Below are 7,084 nucleotides of genomic sequence, written 5' to 3'. Positions count from 1 at the left end.
TTTGTGGCGGAACTCAACACGCCGCCGAATTGTACGCAGCGCAGGAGGTCCAGACTATGGGATACCCGCTCTTGGGAGCGCTCTTCTTGGGCGTATACGTAATATTAGAACGTTTACGTTCGCATTACGTATACGTAGCGGAGAGTTTGGTGCGCAATGCGCATTGCGCATGCTTTACTAATTTCTAAAATTATTAGCAAATAAATTGTATGACTGATGTAGTTAATAGTTTCGGTTAATGTACATTTAAGAATTGTCAAATGTTGAAGTTAGAATTATAAATTAATATAGAAACTAAAGAGCCTAAATTGAAAATTATTCTTGTTTTGTGTTTTAAAATAGTTTGTCATTAGGAATTTTTTGAACAGCATTTTATAATATTTAATATTTTGGTTTTATAAAATGAAACTTTTGTTATTATAAGTGAGTTTAATAAACACATATATTAAATATTTATAATTAATTTTTTTTTTTTTGTTTTTCTCTGATTATTCTTATTAATTTTAACGGTTCTCTGTGTTCACTTTCTTATTGTCGGTTGTTTGCAATTTTAAAATTCCTGCCAACCGGTCTGGACTTTTATATTCTTGATCAACGTCAACAGAATCGATATTGCCCTATATTCCGGCCGAGAAGCTTGTTGTTGCCACCAACGCAAACGAGATTAGCAATCTCATATGCTCATTTAAACCCTATAATCAGCGTAGCGTATCACAGGAAGCAATTCCCAAGTGGCAGAGCAGAGAGTTCAGTTTAAAATTCCATAAACTATTTGTACCCAACACACCAAGTTTGTTTATTTTGACACTTGTAGGTAATAATAATAGAATTACATACAACATTATTATGTTGATAAGAGTGTAGATCTCACCACTTTTCTTTGCGGTCTAATAGAGTTATCTTTGCTTGTTTGTTTATGTAAATTACATTTAATTTGTATTTAGTTTGTGTATATTTATATTAATTACAATATTTATGTCATCTTTGCAAAATCAACGAACTTGGGTTTATTTATTCAGTGACCTTATAAATAAAACATGGACTACTTATTTGGGTCACCACTGAGTATAAGCACTCTCAGCCAAATTACTAATATATATTCGTGTGAGGGATCCTTCTTTCGGCACTCAGTTTAATGGAGCCTTTGTCACTTGATACAACACCATTTTTGTGGCTGTTGGAAATAGGTATTGGTAATTAGCACCTTGACACGTTCTTAGTGTATACGATTGCTTTTCGGCGATTCGCTGGCGTTTGCGATTGCGGTTATTAACTTGTTTTCTCTGTTTACCCAATTCATAACAATTCTCCGACTCTCCGCGCTCATTCACAATCGTTCGCACACTAAGACTTAGACACACTCGTAACATCTTTACTATCAGCCAAGCCAAGACGGCAACAGTAAAACAACAAGCCTGCAGAGCACGCGAATAAAACCCCCTTAATCGAATTAAATTCGGTTTTATCTGGTTTGATTGGCTGGCTGGATGGGCAGATGGCTGGCCGACTGACTCGTCGGGCCGCATTCAGCTCTGCGTCAGAGTCACCCGAGGCGGTTTTAATAAAGAGCGGAACGCGGCGAAAAGAGTTATTTTTATTAAGCCACTTGGAGGTGCCCTGCACCGAACCTTCCTCCAGCAACCGGGGATCGGGAGAGACCCAACTGGACGACGACGACCTTCTCTCCCCAGCTCCACAGATGTCACACTCTTGAGTCGGATCGTTCTAGGGCGCATCTCATTCTTATCGGTTTTATGGAGATATTCAGATATTTTTTAATCTCTGACAATTTCTGACATTGGGTAACATTTTATAAAAGACATTGGTTATCTTTCTATTGTTAAAAATTTTAGATACAACTTTAAAAGAAAGTTGAACTAAAGTCAACCTTTATTTCTTTGTATGTATTTGGTTAGGATCCTTCTTAAAAATATATATTTTTACCCATTATACATAGGTTCCAATATATATTTAATTCTCTTCGAATTATTTCTATACAATTCTATATTTTTTAGGAAGGATATTGTTAGGGTTTCGATTTCTAAAAGAGATAGGAATTGATCAACATAAACTTGTAGGACCCATCTTATTAAATTAAATGAATTCTGATTTCTTAATTTTTTTAATTCTGTATGTGGATAAGCCTATTAAAAACTAACTAAGAAAAGCTTTCCAAATTGAATTTGATGGTTTTTTGTGTTAGTTATGATCGATATTTGATTTTATGCCAAGATCTTATGGCAAACTACAAAGGTATACAAATTTCGGCTTCCCAAAGTTAGTACCCTTTCTTGTTTTGTTATGTACTTCTAACATAGGTTATTATTAAAACAAATTATTAAATAAATACAGTCTAAAGATCAGTTTGGCTTATTCTTAAATGGACATACTTTTCATATTTAAGTTTAACCATATGGACTTAGTTCATTTCTAGCAATGACTTATAGAAAAACATGGTTTGCATATGATTTTTATACCCTTGCAGGGTATTATAATTTCAGTCAGAAGTTTGCAACGCAGTGAAGGAGACGTTTCCGACCCTATAAAGTATATATATTCTTGATCAGCATCAACAGGGGAATCTTTCTAGATATGTCTGGAAGAAATCGATTTTTTGGCCATTTTTGCATTAAAATTAGCAAAAATGGCAAAAAATTTTGATTCCTTAAAATTTTAAATTTGGTATGCAGTTTTTTTTAATTAATAAAAACTAACACAAAACTGCTTTCCGAATCGAAATTAATGCATTTTTGGCTAAGTTATGATATATTTTAATTGTTACCTGCAAGGGTATACAAACTTTGGCTGGCCAAAGTTAGCTTTATTTCTTGTTAAAATTCTAATTAAATGTTCTTATTAACAAAGTATACGCCAAATTATGAGTCATTACTTTTTAGTAATACCTGAAATGAAATGACAACAAACAAAAATAAAAATAAAAAACTCCAACAGCTCATTCTGAATCTGTGCTGACTGGTGCGATTCATTTAAAATTTTGGAGTTCCATTATTATCCAAGCCATTTGTTGCTCACGAACAATGAGATATTACTTTATGGCTTAACGTGTCATATAGATAGATGTACGGCTGCAATCAATTAGTTAACCTATCAAAATTGCATAAGTTTGGAATAAACAATGGCTTTACAAGAAGCGGGATAATAAGTTGATTACGGTTTTATATCAGCTGTGTTTTCGTTCTGCTGATATCACGCAAGTGATTAACAATTTGCTAATTATCAAAAATATTTATATTACTTTATAAGCCATCAGTCAGAACGATTCGCTGTATATATTTTTCGGCGAAACTGATTTTTATTCGTTTACGATACGATTTTCACACGTCTTCCAATTTCGTTCGGCTCGTTTATTAAAGTTTATTGCTCGGTTCTTTTGCCATAGACAATTTGTTTACCGCTTCCAATGATATAAATTGAATTTCCCCTTTATTCATTCCGGAATTCGAAGACCCATAAAAATTGGCTACCGAAAATCGATTGTTTACATAAATGTACCACAAATGGAAAATAATATAAAATATGTATCGAAAAGATCGTATCCGTTGAATTTGTATATATATGCTGTATATTGGGTGTGATAAATCGTCAAAGGCATCGTTTATTTTCGTAGTCATATTACCAAGATGTTTATCTAACAATCTCTCATTCTCTATCTTGTAAATTTTAATTCCTGGCCGGGGGATCTTTCTAAAATTAGTTTTTGTTTGTGAAAATCATCTTAACTTGTTTATATTTGCGAATATAAAACTGTAATTGGCGGCTAGTCTTGTGTTTTGCATCTCGTTTATTATTTCCCCAGTACCTGCAATCAAGCAGACCAATTAAACGCGAATTATACCCAAATTGCTTTCGACATTTTTGGGTAAGTAAATTAACTGATATTATAAATGCTAAAAAGGGCAGTTACAACCCAAAGTGTCATCTTGTTGACTTTACTTATTTGAACTCCCTATTATTTTTGTGCCTAGACAAGACATTTTCAGTGGAAATAGATCTGTTCATAGAAAGCAAGTTTGTTTTCGTGGATGGCATCCACCCTTAACCAGTTACAGGCAGCTTTGGTTAACCCTCAACTGCACTCATTAACACCTCTCCAGGCCGCTTGTATTTGGACTACTGTCGATTTCTGTCTAATTGATCGAATCAACACACGGCGGAAGCACAGATAAATGTATTGTTTTATGGCTAAAACTAAATATTTAAGACTCGGCAACTGCGTTGTATAACGACGACGGTCCGTTGCTAATTAATTCGAATCTAATGACAGCCATATATAACCTATTACACGGTAGATAATGTCTCCCCAATGGCAGGGAACTCGACTTGGACTCTTAATGGGTGCCAAGAAGACAAAATGGCCATGCGCTATCGCTTTGTGGGCCAGTGACATTATTTGACACTCGTTTATTAATTGAATTAACTGCTTTATACCACTTTAAAAAGGTTTTCGATCGGGCCGCGTGAAGGAAGTCCACACAAATCGACAACAATCTAGATTCGATCGCTTGCGACTGGGTTTGGGAATACCTGTCCTTGGCGTCAATTGCTGTCGGTCGCCTTACAATATTCGACGGCTGTCGTGTCGATAAAGCCTCTTGTATCTGGCTTTGTGCTAAGTGTTTGGATCAATATATATCAGCTAACACAATTGTCATATAACACTTGGATGGAATGTCACTGATCATAGGTTGAATATTGAACAATATCCTGGAGTACGTTTGCCATCTTTCCAATATTTAGAGAGGGATTTCTATTAATTGATTTAAACCTTATCACGATCTTCCTTTGCTTGCATTATTTTGGTCTAAAAACCAACAGGAAATCATAGTTAAAATTATACCTTACACTGTCTAAAGAATATCCTTTACTTATCTTTTGGGTAAAGACAGTCGATGCTTGAAGTATAGGCGCCAATCTGAATTTGAAACATATTTTATTGTTGTTTTTTTTTTCTATTGCCTAATTAGTCAATAATTCCTAAAAGAGCACGTTTATTTTTCTGTCCCTTGCTTCCATTTGTGATATTTGAGACCCGCTAAGCTTGATCGGATGCAAAGGAAATCGCTTAAAAATAACACCCACTTGTTGTGGCGCAGGTCATTACCTTAGCGATGATTTAGCAGGGTATATTGGTATTACATTGGTTCCTATAAAGCACCTCCAATAATAGAAAATAGCTTTACAGTCGAACAGTAGTGATACTAATCAATGTCTTAATTTTAAAACTATTTTAAACAATATTGTTATTTGAACAAAAAATACATTGAAATCTATAACACATATTTGCATTTTTTAAGCCTTTCAACATTATGAATATGATCTCACTGCCGTTTCAGTGCGTTCAAAGCGATTGCAATGAACTCTACCGAAAATAACAATTATAGGCCATCGATACCTGTTGTTACTCGGGTCACTTCCGGCAGGCGGAGCTGTGCTCCTGGTTGCAGCTCCAGCTCCCATTAGCCGAAATTGCAGTAACGCCTGCCGTGCGGGGATTTTCTCTAAAATTCCGATCTACGGAGAGTTGTCATCATCGCCACCGGCTCTGTCATACCCGAGGCAGTAGAAAGAGGCAGAACCGATCCGCTTCATGTCAGTAGTAACTTGTTCAGCGCCAGCTAGTCTCATTGTATCGCATCTCTGGGTCTCGGGTGTCTACTATAGATGTCTGGCTGAATGTCTGAACGATCGGTTCGAGTGGCTCCGGAAGGGGTGCCGGTCCAAGTGCGACAATTGATGGTAAGCACCCCAGTCACACCAGCACATAGCCCCACTCGGATGCCAAATCGTTGGCAATCAAATGCTTAATTGTAATAATTATACGAATTTAATAATTTCAGGCAGCGTACTGTTCATAGGAGTCAGTGCTGAGCAATAGTTTGGCACGCTCAGATTCAGATACATCATTATATCGAAAAGTATTTGAACCAAACACACAAAATCTTTAATAATTTCCATGATATTTAAGAAGAAAGATACATAGATAGAGCTGCTTAAAGAAAATTCAGATAAATTTAAATTCGATTTAGCATGTAATATGATCCGATTTTCACTTTAAAATAATCTTTTTTTTTTTCGGTGTGAACACTTTCTCGATTACCTGTCCCGGTTTGTGTTTGTTTTTTATTTAAAAAACTTAATGCGTAATTTAAATCTTCGAATGGGGGTCATCTGCATAACGGTTCCCCAGCCTGTTTGCTAAATTATTTAATTTGTCGTTTTAAGGGCCGACATTAACTCTGAATAACTGACAAACATTTCTCAGCTAATTGCAGTTTATATTCTCATTAAGGTTAAGGACTTAATGGGGGCTTTGAAGTGTGTTGATGTTGAGTTAAAAGAGCCGATAAGGAAGGCCTCTATATGGACTAAGCGCCTGTAAATAAATTAATATAAAACTGATTCAAAATATGTTAATAAAATATAGGCTTCTAGATAACCTTTAAACCCGCTTATAAAACCTTTTCTAGTGAAATGGTTTTGCGTCGCATTTTAAGAGCCTAGTTATCATAAGTGGAATAGGGTTTATACAAGACTGTATAGTATTTGTGTATATCAAATAAAAAATGCGCTGGAAACCAATTAGCCAAATCAAACCAGTACGAAGGGGATTGGTTTGGACCCGGTTTGCAGCCATGTTTACAATATTGGTATCTGCTGGTGAGTTTATTAATTTATATTATCTTTTTGCAGTGCTGCTATCAACAAAACACAGGTATATGTAAACAATGCATTACAGAACTCTCAGACTCAATACAAATATGCGAAATACTTCGGTCAAGGGCTTATTGAAATTTGAAAGAATAATTAAATTGCAATGCTTACTACTTAAAAATAAAATAAATTGCAGATTCAAACTATTTAATAATAGCATATTACTGCTTTGGGTAAATCTTTCTTGGATAAAATACGTAATTTATAACATCACCTTACCTTTATCTTATCAAGCAATTAAATGTGACATTTACCGTGTGTTATTCCCGGCAATTGTAAAGAGTAAGATAATATTTTACTAACCCATAAATGTGTTATAAGAGTTCATGTATACTTTGTAAATAATAAATAA

Source organism: Drosophila kikkawai, chromosome 3R (genome assembly GCF_030179895.1).
Source record: "Drosophila kikkawai strain 14028-0561.14 chromosome 3R, DkikHiC1v2, whole genome shotgun sequence".
Lineage (NCBI taxonomy): Eukaryota > Metazoa > Arthropoda > Insecta > Diptera > Drosophilidae > Drosophila > Drosophila kikkawai.
This window is presented reverse-complemented; position numbering follows the sequence as displayed.